Below are 27,281 nucleotides of genomic sequence, written 5' to 3'. Positions count from 1 at the left end.
GCCCGCCCACGGCCCGCCCCGCGGGGCGCCTTCCCCGCCCGCGCCCCCGTGCAGGCGGCCGCCTCCCCGTCGGGGACCCCTCCGTCCCCGCCCTTCCTCCCCTGCGCCGCCGGCGCCCCGGGCGAGACCCCCCGTCGGCCCTCCCGCCGCTGCCGGCCGGGACCCTGCGCGTCCGCCTGCGAGGCGCCCGCTCCCGCCAGCCCGGGACCCCGCCGGCCGCCCCCGCGTCGCTGTCCCCTCCACCCGGTAGGGCTCCGCGCGCCTCCCGTCCCCCGCGCCGCCTGTCACCTCCTTCCTGCTCGCCGCCCCGGCCCCTCGTCGGCACCGGCTCCTCCTCCACGCCGCTCCCCTTCCCCCATGCCCGTTACGGGCGCCTGAAAGGCCCTCCCGCCGTCGCTGGGACGCCTTCCGCGCAGCCCGCCGTCCGCGTGGGGTCCTGACAGCCTGACCGCGGCTTCGTCCACGCACGTGTCCCCGCCGACCCCCAGCCCTGTCCCCGCCAGCTCGGCCGCCTGTCGCTTCCGCTTAGTTCCTGCATCTCACGGCCCCCCCCCCCCCCCCCCATTTTGTCCCTGTACCCACCTGTCTGGTCCTCAGGGCCTCTTTCCCTCCCCGGTCACCTCCCCCATGGCCTCTTCCTGCCGTTCCCTTGGTCTCTCAGCGCCTGGGCCCTCAGTGGCACTCTCGGCCCTTCACCTCTTCTCCATGTCCCTTCCTTTCTGGCTTCTCTTCCCTCTTGGCGTCTCTGAGTCATGTCAGCTCAGCTCTGGAAGGCGAGAGGCACCCGGCTATGGGAAGAGTGAGGGACAGAGCCTTCCAGACTGGGGGGCGGCACATGCAAAGGCCCTGAGGTGGACCTCCTCCACGAACCTGGATAAGACCCACACGTGGCCGGGGGGAGGGGGGGACACACAGCAGTCTTGGTTACGGCTGGGCCTTCGGATCGTGCTGTTCCTTGCAGGCCGAGAGGGGACCCAGGCTGGAGACTGAGTTGAGGAGTGCCATCAACACGTGAATAAGAGAGGGAGAGACAGGGTATCGGGAGCCAGTGTGGTTGTGGTTTAGACTTTGGTGACGAGTGACGGAGGTATTTTGGAGGTAGAGCTATTGGGACTTGCTGATGGGCTAGGAGAGGGGTGTGAGGGAAACAGAGGACTCGGGATGATTTCTAGGCTTATTGATGAAGCACATGAGTGGACGGGGGCACGGTGGTTGGGGAAGCTGGGGGTGGGGCTGGTTGCAGCTGCAGCGGAGTTGTTTTAGGTTGGAGGTGGAAAACAAGGCTTTCCCGTGGCTGAAAGCAGTGGGAGAAGTCTAACAAGTCAAAGGGTTAGTAGGGAGAAGGAACCAAGCAGGAGAATCTGGGGCCCGGAGGGGAGGTCAGGCTGCAGGTGTACGACCTCAGCACAATGCTTAAAGCCTAAGAAATGGCTGTTTATTTGCACCCACATGCAGCAGAACATTTTGATCATTTATTGTGTGCTGCTGTCCTAAATGCTTAATATGAATTATTTCATTTAAGCCTCACAAAAACCAAGGGTATAGGAACTATTATTTCCCACTTTTATAGAGGAAGAAACTAAGATATACAACAAATAGGTGACAGAACCAGGATTTGTACCCCAGGCTGGCTGACTAAAGCCTGTCCTCTCCCCCTTTTTTTTGGTTAAGGAAAAGGCTAACTTTTAAAATACTGTCTTACATTTTTGAATAATGACGATAGTCGATTATGTATTAGGCAGTTTGGTGTTTGCGCATGTGTGTGTTCCAGTAAAACTTTATTTAGAAAAATAAGCCCAGCCATTTTTTAAAGTGCCTCATTTTAAATAAATAAATAAATAAATAATAAAGTGCCTCATTTAATTTTTTTTTTACTTTTTTTTTTTTTTGGTGTCACTGTGTGGCTTGTGGGATATTGGTTCTCTGACCAGGGATGGAACCAGGGTCCATGGCAGTGAAAGCCCAAGTCTTAACCCCTAGATTGCCAGGGAATTCCCGATTTTGTTTTCAAAGTACTTTACCTTTTATTAGCTTTGTATTCTTGTGAGACATAACATTTTGACATAAAGTGAGTACGTGACTTGTGCAGAGTATACTATAAACCAGAGAGTGAAAACCAGTGCTAAATTTTATATTTTGACATCTAACTCAGTCATCATTTCTTTTTTTTCTTTCCTTCTCTTTCTTTCCTTCCTTCCCTCTTTCTTTCTTTCTTTCTCTCTTTCTCTCTCTTTCTTTCTCTCTTTCCTTCTTTCTTTCTCCCTGCCGTGCAGCATGCCGGATCTCAGTTCCCGGATGAGGGATCGAACCTCGCCTCTTACAGTGGAAGTGTGGGGTCCTAACCACTGGACAACCAGAGAAATCCTTTTTTTTTTTTAATTTATTTATTTTTGTCTGCGTTGGGGCTTTGTTGCTATGCATGGGCTTTCTCTAGTTGCAGCAAGCAGGGGCTACTCTTCATTATGGTGCACGGGCTTCTCATTGTGGTGGCTTCTCTTGTTGCAGAGCACGGGCTCTAAGCGCATGGGCTTCAGTAGTTGGGGTGCACGGGCTTAATAGTTGTGACTCGTGGGCTCAACAGATAGTGGTGGCTCACGGGTTCTAGAGCCCAGGCTCAATAGTTGTGGCGTGTGGGCTTAGTTGCTCTGCAGCATGTGGAATCTTCCTGGACCAGGGCTCGAACCTGTGTCACCTGCATTGGCAGGTGGATTCTTAACCACTGCGCCACCAGGGAAGTCCCCCTATTTGTTTTTTTAAACTCTTTATTTATATATATATTTTGGCTGTGCCATACAGCATGTGGGATCTAGTTCCCTGACCAGGGATTGAACCCGCTGCATTGGAAGCACGGAGCCTTAACCACTGGACTGCCAGGGAAGTTCATTTAATTTTCTTTTTTTTTCCATTTAATTCTTAAAACAAGTTAATGAGGTAGTTATTCTTAATATTCCTGTTAATATTCATGTGAAATCATTGAGGCACAGACAGATTAAGTAATGTACCCAAGGCAGCAGCAAATGAATGGGAGAGCAGGGACTCAGCTCCTGTGGTCAGACTCCAGTGGGTGCTCCTGCACATGGTAATCTGAACTCAGCGTGAAATTCACAGGACACCAAAATGTGTATCATTCTCACCATGTCCCTCAGCCGTCCTCTTCTTCTTGGAAATCCTGTCATATCCATATATAGCAAGCAGCTCTCTTTTTAACACAGAATGTGCAGTCTTTTATTTCCTTAAAAACATTCCACCATTTAAAAATTATTGGAGTATTTTATACCCAATGCAATGTACAGATCTTCAGTATATAAGTTTGATGAATTTTAACAGATGTAGGCACCTGTGTGTCCATCACTCATGTCAAGATATAGAACATTCCTGTCATCCCTCAAAGTTTCTTTGTGTCCCTTTTCAATTATTAAAGCCATCCTTCAAAGTTGCAAGGCAACAATTGTTCTGATTTCTATTTTTACGGATTAATTTTGCAGGTCCTTGAATGTCATGTAAATGGAGTGATAAAGTATATGCTCTTTTGGGTCTGTCTTCTTTTGTTCAGATAACATTTTTGAAATTTATTGATTTAGATGCCTGTGTCTGGAGTTTGTGCTTTTTATCTGTGTAGTATTCCTTTGTGTGAAAATATTTTTCTTACTGATAGACATTTGGGTTGCTTTCACTTTTTGGCTGTTGTGATTAAAGTCACTGAGTTTTTTGTACATTCTTTTGTGGGCATGTGTTATTTCTTTTGGGTAAATACCTAGGAGTGGAATTGCTGGGTCATAGTTTACATACATGTTTAAGTTTTTTTAGAAAATGCCAAACAGTTTTCCACACTGGTACCGTTTCATACTCCTATCAGTAATATATGAGAGTTCTAGTTTCTCCACATCCATGTGAACTCCTGGTATTGTCATTTTTTTCATTTTGATTCCGGTGGTAGTGGTATTTCACCATGATTTTAATAACAATGGTGAGCAACTTTTCATGTGCTTCTTGATCATTTGTGTATCTCTTGTGAAGTGTCAGGTCTTTTGTCTGCTTTTTGTTGGGTTGTCTTTATTATTGTTTTAGGAATTCAAAAAGATACTCTGATTGTAAGTCGTTTATGATGTGTGTGTGTATGTATATACATACATATACAGTGGGAGGAGGAGAGGAAGTGAAGGGAGAGTATTTTTTGCTATTTTGTGGTTTGCCTATTTGGTTGATTGATTGATTGATTGATGCTGAGTCTTAGTTACGGTAGGCAGGCTACTAAGTTATGGCATGTGGCATGCATGTGGGATCTAGTTCTGTGACCAGGGATCGAACCTGGGCCCCCTACATTGGGAGTGTGGAGCCTTGTGTGTGTGTGTGTGAGAGATTCATTCTTTTTTTTTTTTAAGAGAACTTTATTATTTTTTGGCTGCATAATTGGGTCTTTGTTGCTGTGTTTCTGCATGGGCCGGCTTTCTCTAGTTGCGGCAAGCAGGGGGCTACTCTTCGTTGTGTTGCGTGGGCTTCTCATTGCTGTGGCTTCTCTTGTTGCAGAGGATGGGCTCTAGGCGCAAGGGCTTCAGTAGTTGCAGCACTTGGGCTCAGTAGTTGTGGTGCACGGGCTTAGTTGCTCTGCAGCATATGGGATCTTCCCAGAGCAGGAATCAAACCCATGTCCCCTGCATTGGCAGGTGGATTCTTAACCACTGTGCCACCAGAAGAGTCCTCTGTTTGTTTCTTAATGGTATTTTTCTATGAGCAGAAAATTTTAATTTGGATGAATTCAAAATTTGTCAATATTTCCTGTGTTTATTGTGTGTTGTAAGGAAATTGTGCCTACACCAGAATTGTAAAGACACTGTCCAATTTTTTGTCTTTGTAGAAGCTTCATGGTGGTAGTTTTTGTATTCAGGCTTATGATTCTTCTTTTTCTTTCCTTTTCTTTTATTTATTTTTAAATATTTATATATATTTTTGGCTGCACTGGGTCTTAGTTGCGGCAGGTGGGATCTTTTAGTTGCAGCATACATGCAGGATCTAGTTCTCTGACCAAGGATGGAACCCGGGTCCCCTGCATTGGGAGCGTGGAGTCTTAACCACTGGACCACTAGGGAAGCCCCCCTCTTTTTCTTTTAAACAGCTTCATTGAGATACAAGTGATGCACAGTAAACACGTTTAAACTGTAAAATTTGCTAAGGTTTGACGTGTGTACACCTGTGACATCATCACCATAGTCAAGATAGTGAATGTGTCCATCATTTCCTGAATTTCCTCATGCCTCTTGGGGGTCCCTCCTTCACCCTTTTTGCCCCTCTGTCTCCAAGCAAATCCTGATTTCCTTTATGAATGGTCCAGCTTGCATTATTTTCATGTGATGTGTACATTCCCCCATATGAGTTATGTGATCATTCTAGTACCATTTGTTGAGAAGACTTGCTTTTCTCCATTAAATTGCATTGGAGCCTTTGTTATAAGTTAACTGAACATGTGTGTGCAGGCTTATTTCTGGGCTGTTATGTTCCATTGGTCTATTTTTCTATCCTATGCCAACATCATGCTGTCTTAATGGCTGTAATTTTATAGTCAGTCTGGAAATGAGGTAGTGTGAGACCTCCACCTTTATTCCTCTACAAAATTGTCTTGCCAGTTTTAGAATAAGCTCTTCAATTTGGGCAGGAATTTTTGGTGGGAGTTTGGTTGGAATTACATCGAATCTATAGATCAGTTTTAGAATTGAAATAGTAACTTTGAGTTTTAACCATGAGTTATTACCTTTGAGTCTTCTAATTTGTGCAAATGGCATACCTGTCCATTTATTTAAATTTTCCTTAATTTTTCCCAGCACTGTTTTTTTGTAATTTTTGGTGTGAAAGTTACATTTTTTTCATTTAGTATGTTTGTAGGCATTTGATATTTTTGATGTTATGTGAAATATTTTTATATTGTTTTTCAACTCCTTGTTAATGTACAAAAACACAGTCGGTTTATGTACACTGATCATGTATCTCAGTTCACTTGTCAGTTCTCATGGTAGGTTTGTTTATTCCGTTGGGTTTTCTATCTACATAATCATATCATCTGTGAATAAAGACAGTTTCACTTTTTTTTCCAATTGTTATACCTTTTATTTGTTTTTCTTTGTAGTACCAGCTAGAACCTCTAATATAATGTTGAATAGAAATCGCGATAGTGGGTCTTCATTGGTTGAGGCGGTTGCTTTCTATTCTATGGTATGGAATGTTTTTACCATGAAAGGTGTTGGATTTTGTTAAATGCCTTTCCTACATTTGTTGGGATGATATTTGGTTTTTGTCCATTATCCTATCAATATAATGTGTCCTATTCATTAATTTTCAAATGTTAAAGCAACTTTACATTCTTAGGATAAATCCCCTTAGTGTGGGGTGTATAATCCTTTTTAAATGTGGCTGGGGGTAATTCCCTGGCAGGTTGGTAGTTAGGGCTCCATGCTTCCTTTGCTGGGGGCACAGGTTCAATTCCTGGTCAGGGAACTAAGATTCCACATGCCACATGGCAACCCCACCCCCCCCCCCAAAAAAAAAGTGGCTGGATTTGGTTCACTAGTGTTTTGTTAAGGATTTTTGCGTGTATCATATATATTCGTGAGATATTTGTGTATGACTTTTTTTTCATATGATATCTTTTGTTTTGGTATCAGGGTAATACTGGCCCCAAAGAATGAGTTGGGAAGGTCTTCATTTCTTTTTGTAGTTTGGATTTCTGTATGGGATCATTTTCCTTTGGCCTGAAGCATTTCCTTCAGTATTTTTTATGTTGTGGGTGACTGAGGACAGAATCACTCAACTTTTGTTTGTCTGAAAAAGTCTTTATTTACCTTTGAGTTTTGAAGGATATTTTTGCTGCATATTGAATTCTGGGTTGACAGCTTTTTTCTTTCAGTGCTTTGAAACAGTTTATTCCACTGTCTGTCAGCGTCTCTTGTTCCGGATGAGAAATCGGCTGTCATTCTTACTTTTGTTTACCTGATGTCCCTTTTCCTGCTGGGTTTAAGATATATACCTATTTTCATTAAGTACATTCTTTGTTAAAAACTTCTTTTCAGTTTGGCTGTAATTTTCTAGGTGTGGTGTTTTTGTATTTATCCGTCTTGGATGTGTGGGTTGATGTGTTCAGTCAACTTTGGAAACTGTTTTTTGCCTCTTAAATATTTCTTTCTTTTCCTTTTTTTTTTTTTTTTTTTTTCTAATTGTGAAAGGGGATACTAACTGGAGGGGGCACCAGATCAAACAGTATAAACTGGGCTCTCCCATGGTTGGTTGTCCTTTTTTTTTTTTTTTTTTAATTAATTAATTACTTTATTGGCTGTATTGGGTCTTTGTTGCTGCACACGGGCTTTCTCTAGTTGCGGTGAGCAGGGGCTACTCTTCATTGTGGTGCACAGGCTCCTCATTGTGGTGGCCTCTCTTGTTGTGGCGCACCAGCTCTAGGTGTGTGGGCTTCAGCAGTTGCAGCACGTGGGCTCAGTAGTTGTGGCTTATGGACTTAGTTGCTCCTCCACATTCGGGATCTTCCCGAACCAGGGATCGAACCCATGTCCCCTGCACTGACAGGTGGATTCTTAACCACTGTGCCACCAGGGAGTCCCTCTTAAATGTTTATTTTGCCTCAGCCTTTCTTCTCTTGGGACTCCAGTGATATCTATTTTAGATCGTTTGGTATTTTCCCACGGGTTTTGAATGTGTTGGTATTTTCAAAATTCTTTTTTCTGTCTTCATTTACATTTGTGTATTTTCTTTTCATCTATCTACAGATTCACTGCTTTTCTTCTTTGTGCTCATTCTGTTATTAATTCCATCCAGTGACATTTTAATTTCAGATGCTATATTTTCAGCTCTATAATTTCCTTTTGGTTCTTCTTTCAAGTTTGCATTTCTCTGCTAATATTTCTTCCGTTCTCTTAAAGTCCTTTAACATATTTGTAATTGCTGTTTTGAAGTTTTTGTCTGCCAGTTCCAATGTGTAGCCATTTTTGGTTCCTGTAGATTGTTTTTTCTCTTGATCATGGGTAACATTTTTGTTCTTTGCATGTGTAATCATTTTTTATTGCAAAATGGACATTGTGGATAGTATATTCTAGAAACTCCTTTTAAGGTTCTCTTTCCTTAAAGAGTGCAGAGTTTTGCTAGGGCAGGCTGTTAAATGACTGGAAGATGGTCTTGATCCTGTAGAAGCGTTTCTAGGGTAGATCTGCTTTGGTTTTGTGCAAAGTTTCAGGCATAGCTTTTAATTCTGGAACATGATTTTTACTCCTAAGGCATGGCCCTTCTGGAGTTTTAGTAGAAAACCCTCCTAGTTTAGCAAAACTTAAAACTCCAGTGTCTCCACAGTGCTGGACAGCTGCAGGGTCTTGGCTCAGCTCTTTCACCTCACAACAGCTGTTTTCTGCTCAGTTTTTTTCTTTTTTCAGCTTTATTGAGGTATAATTGACAAATAAAATTTTAAGGTATGTAAAGTATATTGTGATGACTTGATATATTGTATACGTTGGGAAGGGATTCTTCCCATCTATGTAATTGTCACAGCTATCCCTGTGTATACACACGCGTATACATATTTGGTAAGAACAATTAAGTTTCGTCATCGTAAGCTTTAGTGCGTCGCTGTTAACTGTAGTCGCCACGTCTTACGTCCGATCCTCAGACCCTGTTCATCTTCTAGCTGAGTGTTTGCTCTCTTTTACCAACCTCTCCACACACCCCCATCCCGCCCCGCTGCTTTTCTACTCTCTGTTTCTTTGAGTTTGACATATTTTTTCTGCTTGGTTTCTTGATGTCTCATCCCACCATGTGCTGTTTAGGAGTCAGCTAGGGACTTGGGAGGAATTTAATGTAGATTTGGGGGGTTAGGGTTAAAAATCTGTTTTTGGGTTTCCCATTCCGTTTTCCACCCTTTGGACCTCTCCTTCCTCCTGTGTAACGCTGTGTCAGGAGCCACTTCAGGGTAGAGCTCATAGAGCTTCTCTCCTTTTTCCAGTGATTGTGTTCCCTCCAGTTTCTGCATGTTTTTGATTGGTCTCCGGCACCTTCAACTAGTTGTTTTTATATTTTGTCCAGAGTTTGTAATTATTATCAGCAGGGAGATTAGTCTGGTACACCTACTCCGTTGTTTCTGGAACTAGAGCTCTCAGACGTGCACATTTAAACCTTGCGTTATGCGTGCTCAGTAGAGGGCGAGGAGGGAGACAGGCATGGCGTCGGGGTGTGCCTACCGGTGCAGTGAGCGGACGGACGGAGAGCAGCCCTGGGGGCGGGAGGACCCTGGAGGGTGTGGTGTCAAGGGGGCTAAGACAGGCTGTGACGTCCACCATGTCAGGCTGTGGGATGTTGAGTGAGGTGGTCCTGGGTGAGCATTGGCTTCCTTGACAAAAGCAGTTTGGTGGCAAGATGGGGATAGGAGCCAGGTGGGAGGGGCTGGACTGGGGACAGCAAGAGCAGGCAGTCCCTTTGGGAAGCATCGCTGTGAACAGGACTGGAGAGGCGTCTGTGGGGCGGGGGGTGTGCATGCACGTGCGTGTGCACCGCGAGGGAGGAGAGACTGGGCGTACCGGAAGGTGTGAGGGGAGGGCCCTGCGCGTGGATGCCGTGGCTGGTCTTGGGAGCAAGGGCCCTTTCTCTGCTGTAACAGGAGGGGAGGCAGGGGCTGCAATTTGGGTGGCAGATTTGGTGGGTGGAGGATGGGAGTCCCCACTTGAGACTGTTTGCTTTTTCTGTGAGTTAACGGGGTAGGGATGTTGGGGGGTGGAGGAGGGAGTGAAAGGAATCAAATGGCTGTTTTTCCTGAGTCTGTGGGTTGAGCCCAGATTGGGCCGGGCTCAACTGCACGGGCTCCTCTCTGCCCTGCATGTCGTCTGCCGGGCTTCCTCAGGTGACAGGGCCTCTCCAGGGTTCCATCGTCCTGAGGGAGGCTGAGGGGCTTCTTGCCACCGGCCACAGGGTTTTCAGGGGACGAGAGCAGAAGCTGAGGCTTCTCGAAGCTGAGGCTTCTCGAAGCTGAGGCTTCTCGAAGCTGAGACTCGGAACGGCCCCCGTCCCTCTCCCACCTTCTGTGGTGGCCGCAGGTCCCAGGGGTCCCAGGATGAGCAGGTAGACTTCGCTTTTTTTTTTTTTTTTTTTTTTTTTTAAAGTAAATTTATTTATTTATTTATTTTATTGGCTGTGTTGGGTCTTTCTTGCTGTGCGTGGGCTTTCTTTGGTTGCGGTGAGTGAGGGGCTACTCTTTGTTGTGGTGCACGGGCTCCTCATTGCTGTGGCTTCTCTTGTTGCGGAGCACGGGCTCTAGGTGCGTGGGCTTCAGTAGTTGCAGCACATGGGCTCAATAGTTGTGGCTCACGGGCTCTAAAGCGCAGGCTCAATAGTGGTGGCGCACGGGTTTAGTTGCTCTGCGGCATGTGGGATCTTCCTGGAGCAGGGATCGAACCCGTGTTCCCTGCATTGGCAGGCGGATTCTTCACCACTGCGCCACCCAGGAAGCCCAGACTTTGCTTTTTGATGTGAGGAGCTGTGCAGAGTTTGTGTCCGTCTAGAAATCGCCCCAGTTGTCTAAGGAGAGGGAAGCCCACTTCCCAGAGAGAGAGAGTGGGATGGCTGGGCTGTGTTCTGTGCTCACTTGTGGTCAGTAATTTAAAAGGAGTAAAATTCCAGCATGTTTCCTCGTGGAAGCTGTCGCGAGCACAGCCCCATCCTGACTCCTGAGGACAGTCCTGTTGGGCCTATTCCCCGCCCCCCCAGCCCCTCCCTCGGGTGGCACCGCAGATCCGCCTTCTCTGGGGGTGGGGGTGGCCTCTTCCCCTCCAGGTCTGCTCTCCTCTGGGAGCTTTTCTTTGAGAATTTGACTCCCATCCATCAGCCCACTGAGTGCTCTGTGTTTTTTTGTTCCGATGTAATGCACATACCTTGAGGCCCACCCTTTGAAAGAGCTCAGTCCATTGGCTTTTAGTGCATTCGCAGGCTGTGCACCGTTGCCGCTGCCGAACTCCAGAATGCCTCGGCGCAGCCCCGGCCACTCCACTCGGGGGCTCGCCTTCCGCCTCGGCTCTGCTGCGCGCCGCCCTGGACCGTGCAGCCCTTGGTCGTGCCTTCGTGTCCTCTTCCTCTGTCTCCGTCAGCCCACTGGGTCTCCTCCGATACCTTCTTTGTTCCCGTGTCGACTGGAACCTGGGCCAGCATCTGGTATCACGTGGAGACTGAGACACGGACTTTGCCGTCAGACAGCCTGGATTCGGGTTCCAGAGCTGACATTTATGAACCTTGTGGCCTTGGGCTGGTCCTGTCATTGTCGAGGCCTCTACAGTTTAACCTGTGAGCTGGGGGTGGTGGCAGACTGCCTCCTGCTGGGCTCACATGGTGCCGGCCCTTAGTAAGGTCCCCGTCACTGCGGCTCCTGTTGCTTCTATTCCTGGGGTCGGTGTCACCCTGCAGTCCGTTTTCCTTGACTTAGTCCTTCTGTGCCCTTGTTTGGACTCAGCTCTGTTCATTGCCCTGGTTTCTATCTTGCTGCCTGTTGGGGCTTTTTCCTGCCTGTTTGGCACTGCTTTTTTAACTGCCTGTCAACAGTTACTTGCCCCCTGAGAGTCTCAACCTAGAGTGTGCCCTGCCCTGCCTGCCTTTGGTTCTGGTTCTCCCAGGAGTGTGTTGTTGGGAACAGATGCAGCGTACACCCTGCCCATCTGCCTCGTCTGTGTGCCAGGGTGGGTGCACCCCAGAGCCTTGCTGTGGTGGGGCTCTGGTTCCCTGATCCCTCGTCTCCCCAGACCCCAGGGAGGCATCTGGTGTTGGCCGCTGTCCTAGACCAGCGGTAGCAGTCATGACGACTCTCAGTCACCGGGTCACGTTTTTGCCTGCATCACATGAGCATTGGGCACTCGCCCAGGACCTCAGAGCTAGTTGGTGGCAGAAGCCAGACCTCCCTGGGCCTTGTGTCTGGAGAGCGCCTGCCGTGGTCGGGCCTGCTGTCTTGATGGGCTCTTTGTTTGGGGGTCTGCGTCTGTCTCCAGGAGGGACGGGTAGGACTAAGGGCTTAGCATGGGTGCAGAGGTGCATGCCCTGTCCTGGTGCCGGCGGGCCCCCCCCCCCCATCCTTCACCAGGAGTGTGGCCGCGGTTACTGGTGGCAAGCAGGTGGCAGGTGCTGTGTTTTCACCGTTGGTTTCCTCTGCATCGCACCCAACGCCAGGAGGAAGCTCTTGAGAAAATGGGGATAGCGAGACTCCACTTGGCCTGATGGAGCTCCAGCTCAGCTGTGTGTTGGAAGTCACCTTTCCACGACTTTGGTGGGAGACCAGTTGAGCGCCGCTGCTGGGAGGAGAGATGCTGCCTCGGGAGCCTGAAGCCCCAGCACGTGTAGCCACGTGAGCTGTTTTTGGGACGATGACCCTTGGGCCGACTACCAGTTGATGAGTCCTGCTGTGTCTTGGGCGCAAGGGTCTCGCCTTGTCCTCACAGCTTCCGGCCGGGACAGTGGACACGTGAAGGTGGACAGGGTGGGGGGACACGAAGGTGGCTGGCTCTCTGGCAGACCCACTGCTGGCCTGTGGGGGTGCATTTTGCATCCTTCACAGGCCCACAGAGTGTTAAAAAATTAAATTGTCAACATTTGAAGATTTGGAGGTTAATAAAAATCTGGGTTTCTGGCTTTTCTTGAAGAAACTGGCCGAGGTATCCCCTTGCCCAGTGTCCCTGCAGGGCTGTAGGTGGCTGGGGTGGCCCGTCCCTACTCCCTCCCCGGGGCTCCTGCTGCAGCCTTCGCTCCACCTGCTGTCTCCTCCATCAGCTGGCTTTCCTCCACTCAGCACCTGCCGGCTCTGCGGCCCTTTGCGCTGCAGTCCTCACCTCGGTGTGACAGGAGAGCTGGAAATCAGGGCACCGGCGTGTCCCTGCTGCCACAGCGGGACGGGCTCTTGATCTGGAGCGTGTTGGGTTGGGGGGCTCACTTCTGAGGAGAGCTGGCTTCCTCCCTTGCTTCCCCGGCATCTGGAGCTGGCCCAGGCTGTGCCTTCCTGTTCTCTGACACAGCACTCGCCAGGCTGCCTTCCTGGAGTCACCTGCAGCTGCGGAGCTGCCAGCCTGCAGGGAGGACGGGCAGCGGCTGCTCTCCGTCAGCCTGCTGAGCCCTCTCTGCCCTTGGAGGCGCCTGGCATGGAGGGGTGTGCCCACTGGCACTTGTTTTGGGGCCCAGTGTTTCTTTGCTATTTTCCCATCAACTTGGTCTCATTTACTTCCTTATTTAGCTAGGAAATGTGTTCCTCTAGAATTTCAAATTTGTTTCCCTGTATTTGTATATATTTTTCTCTAATAGATAAGTGGATTTTTAATTGTTAACAAAGTAATAGGACTTCCTAGGTGGCGCAGTGGTTAAGAATCTGCCTGCCAATGCAGGGCACACAGGTTCAAGCCCTGCTCTGGGAAGACTCCACATGCCACAGAGCAACTAAGTCCGTGAGCCAGAACTATTGAGCCTGTGCTCTAGAGCCTGTGAGCCACAACTATTGAGCCCATGTGCCGTAACTATTGAAGCCCGTGCGCCTGAAGCCCGTGCTCCACAGCAAGAGAAGCCACTGCAGTGGGAAGCCCACGCACCACAATGAAGAGTAGCCCCTGCTCTCAGCAACTAGAGAAAGCCTGTGTGCAGCAGCAAAGACCCAGCACAGCCAATAAATAAATTAAATAAATAAGTTAAAAAAAAAACTGATAAATGTATGAGGCTTCTAATTTAAAAGTCTGTTCTACTCGCAGCCCTCCCCATCCCGTAGTCTTATTCCACAGAAGCAACTATATCTGAACTCTTACAGCTATTTAACTTTGGTTGTTATTGCCATAAGTTAATAACAATAAGTGATAACAGAAGCTAACATATATTAAGAGCTTTTCATATTGTCAAGCTTTGTTGTAAGATCCTTACATTGATTTTTTACTCTCACTGTAGGTAGGTTAGACGGCTGTTGTTATTCACCTTTTACAGATGAGGAAGCTGAGGCACAGAGAGAGGCTAATGCCTTAAATGTATATATCATAAAATTTATCATCTTAACCATTTCTCAGTGTACAGTTCAGCATTAGGTAGGTTCTTGTTGTTGTGCAACCATCACCACCATGCGTCTCCAGAACTTCCTCACCCTTCTAAACTGTAAACCTCTCCCCATTACGTGCTAGCTCCCCAGCCCCTGGCCCCCACCCTCCTACTATCTGTCTCTGAATTTGCCTCCTCCAGGGACTTCGTGGGAGTGGGACCACCCAGCACCTGTCCTTTCATGACTGGCTTACTTCACTCAGCACAGTGTCCTCAGGGTGCATCCACGTCGCAACATATGACATTGTTCAGATGATCGTATTTTGTTTATCCACTCATCTGTGGATGGGCATTTGGGTTGCTTCCACCTTTTGCTTTTGTCACTTTCTTTCTCGATATGGTCACAGGAAGACTCTCTTGGGGGTCCTGTGCTTTGAACTGAATTGTGTCCCCAAAGTTCATAGGTTGAAGCCCTAACCCCCAATGTGGTTGTATTTGGTGGTGGGGCTTTTATTGGGTTGGCCAAAATCTGAACAAGCCTTTTGGGCAACCCAGTAGAAGGTAATGGAGGTTAATCCCACGCGGGTGGGATTCTGATCTGGTGGCCTTATTAGAAGAGGAGGAGAGATCTCTTTCTCTTTCCACACGTACCCACTGAGGAATGCTGTGTGAAGACACAACAAGAAGGCATCCATGAGCCAGGAAGAGGGCTCTCACCAAACCTCACCCTGCTGGCACTCTGATCTTGGACTACCAGCCTCTGGAACTGTGAGGAGATAAATTCCTGATGGTTTAAGCCCCCCAGTCTGTCGTATTTTTTTATTATAGTCTGAACTGAGACACCCTATTTCCCCCAGTGAGAATCGAGGAAAAGTTGGCAAGAGCGGGGATGGTCCTGAAGGCTTCTTAAGATGGAGTCCTTTCTGACTCAGCTGGAGATCCTTTTAATCACCAGGCCCCTTGTTGGGTTGATGGAGCTTTCTTTGTTTCTTTTCTTTTTCAAAAAAATTTTATTTATTTATTTATTTATTTGGTCTTCGTTGCTGCGTGCAGGCTTTCTCTAGTTGCAGCAAGCAGGGTCTACTCTTTGTTTCAGTGCATGGGCTTCTTATTGTGGTGGCTTCTCTTGTGGAGTGCAGGCTGTAGGCATGCAGGCTTCAGTAGTTGTGGCACATGGGCTCAGTAGTTGTGGCTCTCAGGCGCTAGAGCACAAGCTCAGTAAGTGTGGGTTCTTAACCACTGCACCACCAGGGAAGTCCCTTTCTTTGTTTCTTGACCAAGGGCCTTGGCCTCTGGCAGAATGATCAAGACAGGCTGTAAGGACGGATGCCCCAGCTCTCTCCTGCCTCACTGATGGAGAAGAGGAGGTCAGTGAGGAGGTTCTTTGAGGGTCAGCTTAGTTAACCTTTGGACCTGCTGCATTTTCTCACTGGGTGACCACATGATGCCCAGCTGAGTCCTCTACCATTAGACAGTCTGACTGGCTGACCACCAGTGTCATGAAGTAACACCTCCCACTCCTCTGCCGACTGGCATCTCTACTGCCTACTTCCTGGGCATAGTCTGGGAAAATACTCTTTTTTTATTGGCTGCACTGCACGGCTCTAGGGATTTTCTGTGACCAGGAATCGAACCTGTGCACCCTGCAATGGAAGTGTGGAGTCCTAACTACTGGACTACCAGTGATTTCCCAGGGAAAATCCTCTTAGGACTGATTCACCAAGGAGCCCCACCCAGTTTGGGTGACTTGTCCCAGAGAGCCTTCAAGTGTCCCCGTTTCCAGGGACTGGTTAGGTGTGCCCATCTTTTTTATTTATTTGTTTGTTTTGTTTGTTTATTATTTATTGGCTGTATTGGGTCTCCATTGCTGCACGCAGGCTTTTTCTAGTTGCGGTGAGCAGGGGCTACTCTTCATTGTGGTGTGTGAGCTCCTCATTGTGGTGGCTTCTCTTGTTTCAGAGCATGGGCTCTAGGTGTGTGGGCTTCAGTAGTTGTGGCACATGGGCTCAACAGTTGTGGCTCATGGGCTTAGTTGCTCTGCTGCATGTGGAATCTTCCCAGACCAGGGCTCAAACCCGCATCCCCTGCATTGGCAGGAGGATTCTTAACCACTGCACCACCTAGGAGTCCCTAGGTGTGCCCATCTTACGCTGAAGGAATCTAGCCTCCCACATCCAGGGTGAGCCACACCTTCAGGCCCTAGGTAGGGGCTGGTCTGGTAGCAAGGGCAGTGGTTGTCTTCTCTGAGATTTGGTGACCTCACATCAGAGATCCCCCATGACCCTTAGAATGTGACTCACTTGGGCAGACTTCTCTGACTTGGGTACCACACACACTTCCTGCACACCTGCACCAATAGAGATGGGCATGTAATGAGCCTTTGTGTACCCATTACTCAGTTTCAGCAGCTATCAACATTCTGCCTATCTCCCCTCCTCCTGATCTTTTTTTCCTGGTGTATTTAAAAGCAAACTGTCGAAATCATCAAATCATGCCATTTCACCTGGGTGCACATCTGACAGTGTGATTATATTTAGGTACAATTTTTTTTTTCTTAAGTGAGAAAACTGAGCAGGTGTTGATCTGATGGGTATTAATGTAATATCCGCAGGAGCCCTAGATTTGATAACATTATCTGTCCATTTTTTTGGGTTGGCCAAAAAGATCATTTGGGCTTTTCCGTACTATCTTATGGAAACACCTGAATGAACTTTTTGGCCAACCCAATATATACATTTTATTCCTTTGCCAAGAAGGAGATGTGAAAATAAACTTTGGCTTATGGTGGGTTGGCCACCCTCATTTCATTAAACCCTGGGGATGTCTGTACAGATAGCAATTTCTTCAGATTTTGGGTCAGTTCTGATGCAACAGACCGATTTATCTTCCTAGTGGGTGAGGTTTGTGATGTTAAAACATTTGGTACAGAATGGTAGGAACCCTGGACACATTTTGTGTGTGAAGGGAGGAACGTCACGTATGCCTTTCCTGGAGACAGGTATCCGAGATCATAGTCCTGCTTATCGTAGATCTTAAGACCGGTGTTTTATATTATTCTCTCTTCTTTTACCTCTCGTGTAGTCCAAATAAATCATAAAATAATTACTCCAAATAAATCAGGGATCACAGTGTAAAAAATGAAACTGCATGAGTACTAAAAACCAAACAAACAAGGTGAGTTTCTTTATAACCTGGGAGTGAGGAAAACTTTTCCTTCCCTCAAACTCTTGAGGCAGTAGGAGAAAATAGATAAAATTGATTGCACTAACAACAAAAAACTGATTGCAACAGTCACCATAAGCAAAGTCAAAAGACAAATGACAAACAGAAAAATATGTTGAACTTATGTCATAACAAAGGGATTTTATTAATATCTTTAATATTTAAAAGAACTCATAGAGGGACTTCCCTGGTGGTCCAGTAGTAAAGAATCTGCCTTCCAATGCAGGGGATATGCGGGTTTGATTCCTGGTTGGGGAACTGAGATCCCACATGCTGCGAGGCGACTAAGCCCACGTGCCACAACCAAGACCCAATGCAGCCAAAAATAATAAATAAATAAATAAACCAATAAATACTTAAAAAAATAAAAGAACTCATAGAAACTGAGAAGATAAAGAAAATAACCTGATTTTAAAAACGGGCAAAAGATGGGAATAGTTGATGGAAAACAAATGAAGATGGTTCTTATGTAGTTGAATAGATGCTTACCATTTCTTATGATAAACCCAGAACAGAACTATATTGAGATGCTTATTCTTATTTACCACATTGGTGGAGTGGCCAGCCACACTGGTTTGCTCAGGACTGTCCAGGTGTTAGCACTGAAAGTCCTGTGTGTTAGGAGACCCCTCAGTCCTCAGCAGACTGGGATGGCTGGCCACCCCCCATGTTGGCCGGAATCCACAAGTTAAACCACCTGTTCAGTGGATGAGGTTGTATTGAAACTGGCTGTCTTCTTGCCGGTAGGAATGCGGAATGGCACAGTGCCTCTGAAAGATATCTTGTCTTCCAGATATTTGTGTGTATCTTATAGATTTATATATGCTTCTCTCCTTTGACCCAGCAATGGCACATCTAGGAATCTGTCTTAAAGATATGCTGGCAAAAACATGAAGTGACATATGCAAATGTCTGTCCATTACAGAACTATTGTAATAGCAAAACACTAGAAACAACCCACGTGTCCATCCTGAGTGTAAGTCCACAGAATGGAGTGTGAGTCTGGTGATGTGATGCAGGTCAGGACAGTGGTTAACACATTTTGGGACTTGAGGAGTACGTCTGGGTGCAGGTACTCCAAGGAGTTCCTTGAACTGGGTGCTGGTTGCATGGATGGGTTTATTTTGTGAAAATTCAGTGACCTGTTCACTTATGATCTGTGTACTTTTCTATACTGTATTTAAAATCAGTAAAAATGTTTCTGTATTAAAAAAGAAAGGAGTAAGGAAGGTCACTATGGAACAAGCAAGGTGCAAAAGTTTGTTGCCTTTTGTACATGAAGGGTTGTAGATAATATGAAAAAAGTATATATATTTATAGTAGTGAAACAGTGAAACAAAATTAATAGTAATTAGCTATATTGAGGGGAAGGGAGCAGGATGAAGGGATAGGGATGGGATGAGACTTCTGTGTGATACTTTCTTATGAGGTTTCTTTTTATAAAATTTGGAAAATTTTTGGCTGCATTTTCATGTATTTTTATGTCCTTTTCTCTAATATTCCTGTGAGATTTGTTACATGTATGGTAGACCACTTAATATTGTCCCGCAAGTCAGTGAATTCACTTATGTTTTGTCTGTGTTGGGTCTTTGTTGCTGTGCACAGGCTTTCTCTAGTTGCGGCGAGCAGGGGGCTGTTCTTTGTTGCAGTGCACAGGCTTCTCATTGAGGTGGCTTCTCTTGTTGTGGAGCACAGGCTCTAGGTGTGCAGGCTTCAGTAGTTGTGGCACACAGGCTCAATAGTTGTGGCTCGTGGGCTCTAGAGTTCAGGCTCAGTAGTTGTGGCACACGGGCTTAGTTGCTCCACAGCATGTGGGATCTTCCTGGACCAGGCAGGGCTCAAACCTGTGTCCCCTGCATTGGCAGCTGGATTCTTTTTTTTTTTTTTTCCAAGAACTTTTATTGCGATACAATGAACATACAATAAACTGCATATGTTTAGAGTGTACTATTTGGTATCCCAGTCTCCCAATTCATTCCCCCCCAACCCTCCCTGCTTTCTCTGCTTGGTGTCCATATGTTTGTTCTCTACATCTGTGTCTCTGTTTCTGCCTTGCAAACCGGTTGATTTGTACCATTTTTCTATATTCCACATATATGTGTTAATATACGATGTTTGTTTTTCTCTTTCTGACTCACTTCACTCTGTATGACAATCTCTAGGTCCATCAACGTCTCTACAAATGTCCCAGTTTCATTGCTTTTTACAGCTGAGTAATTTTCCATTGTATATATGTACCACATCTTCTTTATCCATTCATCTGTTGATGGACATTTAGGTTGCTTCCATGTCCTGGCTATTGTAAATAGTGTGGCAGGCGGATTCTTAACCACTGTGCCACCAGGGAAGTCCCAGTGAATTCATTTTTAAAAATAACCTTTTTTTTTTTCTTCCTCCTCAGATTGAATTGTTTCTGTTGATCTTTCTTAGGTTCACTGACACTTTCTTTTTCAGTCTCCAATTTTTTATTAAGTCCATTCAGTATATATTTTTATTTCAGATGTATTTTTCAGTTCTAGAATAGTCATTTTGTTCTTCTACGTAGTTTCATTTCTCTGCTGAGACTTTATCTTTTCACTCTGTTACTACCTTTTCTTTTAAGTCCTTGAACATGTTTTTCATTGCTGCTTTAAAATTCGTTTCTGCTAATTCCGCCATCTGAGACATCTTGGGGTCTGTTTCTAATAGCTGCTTTTTAATTTTAAAAAATCTTAGTCACATTTTTCTCCTGCTTTATATATCTAATAATTTTTTGTTATATGTTGGTATCTGGATTACGGTCTTGAGTTTTGTTCTGGCAGGCAGTTAAATTACTGAAAGATCCTTTTGGTCCTGTCAGGATTGGTTTTATTCTTTGAATATGTCTGAATATGAATATGTCTGCTTTGGTTTTGAATTTAGTCTCTGTGTGTGGCCTTTGCTCTAGGTTGTAGTTTCTGCTCTGAAGGCATGGTCTTACTGGGATCTCAGCGGGGTGTCAGAGGGTGTTCCATGAGGTTCTCCATTCTGCCTGGGTTACAGCTCCAACACCTCCCAGGACTGTAGGACATCTGGTGTCTTTGCGCAGTTCTCAGCCCCACTACTCTCCATCGAGCATGTGTGTGGGGCTGGGGCACCTGCTGTGTGGTTTTGACTGTAGTAAATATTTTATACAGGTAAAAACCAAAACTAGATAATAAACAATAACAAAAAAGCAGTCCCACCCAATTGAACATAAATACATACAAATGAATCTAACTACATCAGATTGGTGGCATAATCACAGGAGAAATACTTAAAGGGAAGAAGAGGAAATTGGTTTTAATTGTATTCAGCAGTCTTGAGCAGTAACTTATTTTGAAACAGTTACATCTATATTGTAAGTTAAAGCAAATTAGTAATTATATAAATCTTGTTTATAAACAAGATTTGCAGCAGAAATCTGAACTGTTTTGGGGTCTACATCTCGGACTCTAAATCTCCTTCTGGCCAGTGTAGGATTCTAGCCAGGTTGTTAGCTGTGTGCCTTGAGCGAGGACCCCGATAATCCTAATGGAAATGCAGATTGGAATGAGAATGCCAGGGGCTTCCCTGGTGGCGCAGCGGTTAAGAATCCACCTGCCAATACAGGGGAAATGGGCTTGACCCCTGACCTGGGAAGATCCTACATGCCATGAAGCAACTAAGCCCATGCACCTCAACTACCAAGCCCATGCACCTCAACTACCAAGCCCATGCGCCTCAACTACCGAGCCCATGTGCCACAACTACTGAAGCCTGCATGCCTAAAGCCAGTGCTCCCCAACAAGAGAAGCCACCTCAGTGAGAAGCCTGAGCACCGCAATGAAGAGTAGCCCCCGCTCGCCACAAATAGAGAGAGCCCACACACAGCAACGAAGACCCAATGCAGCCTAAATAAATAAGCAAAAAAAAAAAAGAAAAAAAAAGAATGAGAATTCCAGTCTACAAATAATGCTGGAGAGAGTGTGGAGGAAAGGGAACCCTCCTATGCTGCTGGTAGGAAGGTAAATTGGTGCAGCCACTGTGGAGAACAGTATGGAGGTTCCTTAAAAAACTAAAACTAGAGTTACCATGTGACCCAGTAATCCCACTCCTTGGCATATATCTGGAAAAGACAGAAACTCTAATTTGAAGAGATACATGCACCCCAGTGTTCAGAGCAGCTCTGTTTACAGTAGCCAAGACATGGAAGCAGCCTAAATGTCCATCAGCACATGAATGGATAAAGAAGATGTGGTACATGTATATGTGATGGAATACTACTCAGCCATAAAAGGAATGAAATTATGCCATTTGCAGCAACATGGATGGACCTGGAGATGATCGTACTAAGTGAAGTCAGTCAGAAGGAGAAAGACAGACACCATATGATACCACTTATATGTAGAATCTAAAAAAACTGATACAAATGAATGTTTGTTTTTTACAAAACAGAAATAGACTCACAGAGATAGAAAACAAACTTATGGTTACCAAAGGGGAAAGGGTGGGGAGAGGGATAAATTAGAAATTTGGGATTAACAGATACACGCTGCTGTATATAAAATAGATACACAGCAAAATCCTACAGGGAACTATATTCAGTATCTTGTAATCTATAATGGAAAAGAATCTGAAAAATGATGTATACACACACACATACATATATATATATGTATATATATATATAACTGAATCACTTTGCTGTACACCTGAAACATTGTAAATCAACTGTACTTCAATAATAAAAAAATGAGAATTCTACTTCACACACATCAGAAGAGTAAAAATGAAGAAGTCTGACCAGTTTGGGGAAATAGGAATACTTTACAGCAGGTGGGAGGGTACATTGATTTCATAAAGCACCTTGGAGGGTAATTTAGAAACATCTAAACATGGAAGTATCTGTACTGTGATGCAGCAATTGCACTTTGAGGCTCTGTGCGAAAGGAGGTGTATTCAGAGTGCTCAGGGCAGCCTTGTTGGTGATGGTAGTAAATCAGCAGCAACCTGAATACCTCAGTAGGGAAAAGGGCAAAAAACACCTTTCTGTGTAAAGGAATAGTGTCTGTCATGTTTCAAATGAAAGAATTAAAATGACCTGTATCAATGTAAGTAAGTTTCAAAAAAATATAAAGGTGAGCTCAAGATAATTGGAGAGCACCTATGTATGTTATGAAAGTGTTTAAATGTATTCTTTTTCTTTTTAAAGAATTTTTATTTTTTAAATTTATTTTTTTACTTTTTTAGAAGTAATTTATTATTTTATTTTATTTTTGGCTGTGCTGGGTCTTCGTTGCTGTGCGTGGCTTTTTCTGGTTGCGGCAAGCAGGGGCTACTCTTCGTTGTGGTGTGCGGGCTTCTCAGTGAGGTGGCTTCTCAGTGAGGTGGCTTACCTTGTGGAGCATGGGCTCTAGGCGCTTGGGCTTCAGTGGTTGCAACATGTGGGCTCAGCAGTTGTGGTTTCCGGGCTCTAGAGTGCAGGCAAAGTATTTGTGGCACATGGTCTTTGTTGCGCCACAGCATGTGGAATCATCCTGGACCAGGGCTCAAACCTGTGTCCCCTGCACTGGCAGGTGGATTCTTAACCTCTGCGCCACCAGGAAAGTCCTTAGGAATCATTTCTTTTAGGGTAATTTATCCCTACTTAAAGACAGATTGCCCTACATGTAACAGCTATGTATAAAAAAGTTATAAAAATGTCCTTGGTTTTATAATGATAAATGAAAAACATTAAAATTCTCCAATCAAACAAGGTATGCAAGGATTTTTATGGTGTTCTTTTTTTGTTAAACAGTGAGAGCAAAATAACTTACTGGAATATAAAGATAAGAGCTGACTGAGCATGCCACTACTGGAGAAAAGAGGGTATTTTCACAGAACCACTATTTTTCCCCATCCCATCTCCATTGGATGTCGATCAAAGCATACCATTGGCCATTTAGTTAAAAAAAATGCAATACGTGTGTGCGCACACACCAGTTACTTTATGCACAATAAAGGAATGGGGAAGGGGAAAATGAAAGAATAGAGAAAAACTATGCTGTAGCACATTCAGGATGTGGTGGAACCTAATTGTGGTTTTCTAATTGAGAATGTCGTCTTGGTCTGAAGGGACAGAGTTGTGGAGTAAAGTAGCAGCTTCCCTCTTTAGTAGACCCCCCCCCATCTGCTGCTGGAACCCCTCAGTTGTATCTTCAGCAGCCACGTCCAACTGTGCAGCTGTGTCAGTTTCATTGATTGGCTGCCCCTCAAATTGGAATCTGATCTCCCTCACTGACAGACCCTGTCCTTCACAATAGGCTTTCATTAGTTTACTAAGTGGTGTGTGCCTCTTATTAATCTTAAAGGAAACTTAAAAAAAATTATTTAATTGGCCTGGCTGCCCAGGGTCTTAGATGCAGCACGTGGGATCTTTGTTGCCGTGTGCGAGATCTTTAATTGTGGCGTGCGGGCTCTAGTTCCCTGACCAGCAATTGAACCTGGGTCCCCTGCATTAGGAGCGCGGAGTCTTAACCACTGGACCACGAGGGAAGTCCCCTTTGCCTCTCAATCTTAAACTGCGCCACAGAACCATCCTGCCCCCCCGCCCCCCTTCAGATGCGTGTGATCCACGTTCTCAGTCTTGACTCCTTCCTTGCGCTTTTCGCCAGCCGTAGCGCGCTCCAGAGCCTCCCCAGGGGCTGCTTCACAGAAGAAGTACCAGGTCCACACCTGGCACACGAGCAGCACGGGAGTGTCAGAAGGATGAGGCGCACCTACGTGTATTCTTAGTATAGTTATGTAAGTAGTGAAAGAATGAAATCTTGGATTCTGCAAAAGAACGATTATCGCTGTGGGGGAAGGGAGTTGAGTGGGTTCTCCATCCCGCAATGTCATAGAAACGCTTTATTCTTTTTTAAGCACGTGGCACGTGTGAGCAAATGCCATGTTCATTAAATCTCAATACATGGAAATTTGTTATATTCTTCTCTGGACCTTTTTATATTTAAATTTTTTTCATAATTCAAAATAAATAAGAATATTTAAAACTAGATTATTATCGTGTGTTGATTCTCTGGAAGTGCTCTTGTGAGAGCGCTGAGGAAGGGCTCAGGAAAGCCGGACAGAGTGGTTTTTGCTGAATTTCGGACTTGAGGAGCAGACAGGAATTTGCCAGGCAGGGAAGGTGAGACGAGGGCTGTTCCAGGCAGGGGGGACCCAGGTGTCAGCTGTGGAGACCTGCAGCGAGTTCAGGAAGAGGGAGCGCTGGTGTGGCGGGAGGAAGGAGAGCCGGGGCTGCGGCTCAGTGTGCCCTCTGTTCCTGCTCCCTCTTTTTCTGCCTTTTTTTTGGATTAAGAGTATATTTGTGATTCTGTTTGGGTCTTCGTGTATCTTTCATGTCTCTCTTTAACATGTCTCATATTTCCTCTAGGTTTTTGAACATACAGAATACAGTTTTAACAGCTGTTTAAATGTCTTTGTCAATTAATTTTATCATCTGTGTCATTTCTAGGTTGCTTATGGTTTGTGTCTTCCTGCTTCCTTGCATGTCTGGTCATTTCTGATTGGATGCCAAGACACTGTGACTTTTATCCTGTTGGGTGCTGAGTATGTTTGTGTCAATATTCTTGAGCTTTGTTCTGGAGTGTTGTGAAGTGACATGGAAACAGTCTGATTCTGTGGGTGTGGCTTTTCGGCTTTGTTAGGTGGCACCAGAGTCGTGAGGAGTGCAGGTCTCATCTTGCCCCACCACCGAGGCAGAAGTCTTCTGAGTACTTTGTCCAGTGCCCCCAAGTTAGGGAATTTTCCACTGTGACTGGGAGGACGAGTAACTCTCATTGGCCCCGTGTGAACTTGGAGGGTTGTTGCCACTAATTCCTGGCGTGGATGCTTTCCCACATGCACGCTTGCACTGCTCCGTACCTGGCTGCAGCCAGCAGATCCCCAGGGCTGCCTGCGACTGCATCCCCTGCAGTGCTCTGCCTGGGAACTCTAGCACCTTGGCCTCCCGCCTCGTTCCTCTGCTGTGACCCAGGACTGCTTGTCAGGCAGGAAGCTGGGCAGTTAAAGGGCTCCTCTTGTTTCCCTCCTGTCAGGGATCACTGTTCTTCCCTGCCGGAGAGCCCATGTCTTCAAAACCATTTCATTTGTAAATCTGGTCCCTGTTTTTTCATCTTGGCCAGAAACAAAAGTATCAAAAACAGGTATTTGAATGAAGGTATTAGGAAGCATAGAAGAAAGCGCTGCGATCTATGAGAATGCTGATCCCTTTCTAGTTCGGGATGCCGGCGTGGGAGAGTAGAGATGGCCTTTTCCTGGGTGGACATCAAGGGAATTCATGTGTTTAGGGAAGGAGGTGGGGATAGGACTTGGGAGAAAGGTGTCACAGGAAAAGCAGGCTATAGAATGAGATCCTGATGGCCTGCAGAAAAGAAGGACCCTCAGGGTCTGGGCTGGGGGACACAGGTGACAGACAGAACGCTGGTACCTGCGGGGGGAGGGCGTGGGAGAGGGCAGTGCTGCCGGGGAGGGCGTGGGAGAGGGCAGTGCTGCCAGGGAGAGCAGGCACCGGGAGGTGCTCAGGGTATGTGCCCGCGGAGGAGGAGGTGTCGCTCAGCTCATTCCCCACTGCGTGTGCCTCCTGAGGTCCCGGATGTTTGGGGCTTCCTTTAGCTCACACTAAGTAGAATTTGTCAAGAAGATCTATGTTATAAAAGCACTGGTTCAAAGTCAGAATAAACAGGTCTGAGGGCCTTCATAGAGATACTTCCTTGTTTTGAAACTGTGTATAAAGTGCCGAAAAGCCAATTTTGAATTATTTAGCTTAATAATTATGAAATGTTAAATGTGCCAGCTTTAAAAATAAAAAAGCCAGTTATTTTACCAGCAAAATGGGTTTGAGAACAGCAGAGAATTGCAATTCAGGACAAGCAAGCAGTAGCAAAAGCCGTAGGCAAGTCCCGCAGAGCAGAGGAAGGGTACTTTGTAGAGAAGAGGGAGGAAATTGGGAGCGGCTGTTTTGAACAGACATCCATTGGACGAAAGTGAGAGTTCAGGGTGGTGATGGTTTCTGACTGGCTGAGTTGCAGGGCAAACAGGAAACCTTGCTCCATAAGTGTCTGTGGTTGAGGCTGAATAGTAGAGGGTGAGGGCTCCCCTCTGGCCTCCTGGCTCTTTTTTATTTTATTTTTATTTTATTGAATGAATGAATGAATGAATGTTTTGGCTGTGTTGTGTCTTTGTTACTGCACATGGGCTTTCTCTAGTTGCAATGAGTGGAGGCTACTCTTCATTGTGGTGGGTGGGCTTCTCATTGCAGTGGCTTCTCTCCTTGCAGAGCACAGGCTCTAGACACCTGGGCTTCAGTAGTTATGGCGCCCGGGCTCTAGAGTGCAGGCTCAGTAGTTGTGGTGCACACGCTTAGTTGCTCCATAGCATGTGGGATCCTCCTGGACCAGGGATCGAACCCGTGTCCCCTGCATTGGCAGGTGGATTCTTAACCACTGCGTCACCAGGGAAGTCCCATCCTGGCTCTATTTTAAACGAAGTTTCCTTTGTTCTCTTTCACAGATGTAAAAAGATTGTCCTGTTTTAGGAGGTAACACTGACTTATTACTGGTTTACTAGCACAACTTCGGGTGCCCTTTTTTGATTGATTTTTATATGAAATTTAAAAATACGCACATGTACAGAAAACATAACACCCATGTACTCATCTCCCAGCTTTTATCAGTGATCAGCACTTTGCCAGTTATTATTTTTTAATCTGTCCCTTTTGCTCACACAGTTTTAAAATTTGTTTGATTCTTGTGTTTTGGTGGAGTGTTTTATTTATTTAATTATGTACTTATTTATTTTTAAAGCTTTTTATTGGAATATAATTGCTTTACACTGTTGTGCAAGTTTTTGCTGTACAACAAAGTGAATCAGCTGTATTTATACATATATTCCCATATGCCCTCCCTCCCTCGACTCCCTCCCACCCTCCCTGTCCCAGCCCTCTAAGTCATCACCCATCATCGAGTTGATCTCCCTGTGTTATGCAGCAGCTTCCCACTACCTATCTATTTTACATTTGG

General features: G+C 45.8%; 1 protein-coding gene across 4 annotated transcripts in view; it reads left to right on the top strand.

The window, feature by feature from the left end:
* The window catches only part of PPP6R2 (protein phosphatase 6 regulatory subunit 2), an 83,207-nt gene that overhangs the window by 340 nt on the left and 55,586 nt on the right, over positions 1–27,281 (top strand). Inside the window, exon 1 of one of the 4 annotated variants that reach the window (XM_057741294.1) lies at positions 42–246. The exons of the other annotated variants lie outside the window; for them this stretch is intronic. The gene's annotated coding sequence lies outside the window, so the exon portion shown is untranslated. Of the gene's footprint in view, positions 1–41; positions 247–27,281 lie in introns of those variants that run through there. 4 annotated transcript variants of the gene reach the window in all.

The sequence above is a fragment of the Hippopotamus amphibius genome, chromosome 7 (genome assembly GCF_030028045.1).
Source record: "Hippopotamus amphibius kiboko isolate mHipAmp2 chromosome 7, mHipAmp2.hap2, whole genome shotgun sequence".
Classification (NCBI taxonomy): Eukaryota; Metazoa; Chordata; class Mammalia; order Artiodactyla; family Hippopotamidae; genus Hippopotamus; species Hippopotamus amphibius.
This window is presented reverse-complemented; position numbering and strand designations above follow the sequence as displayed.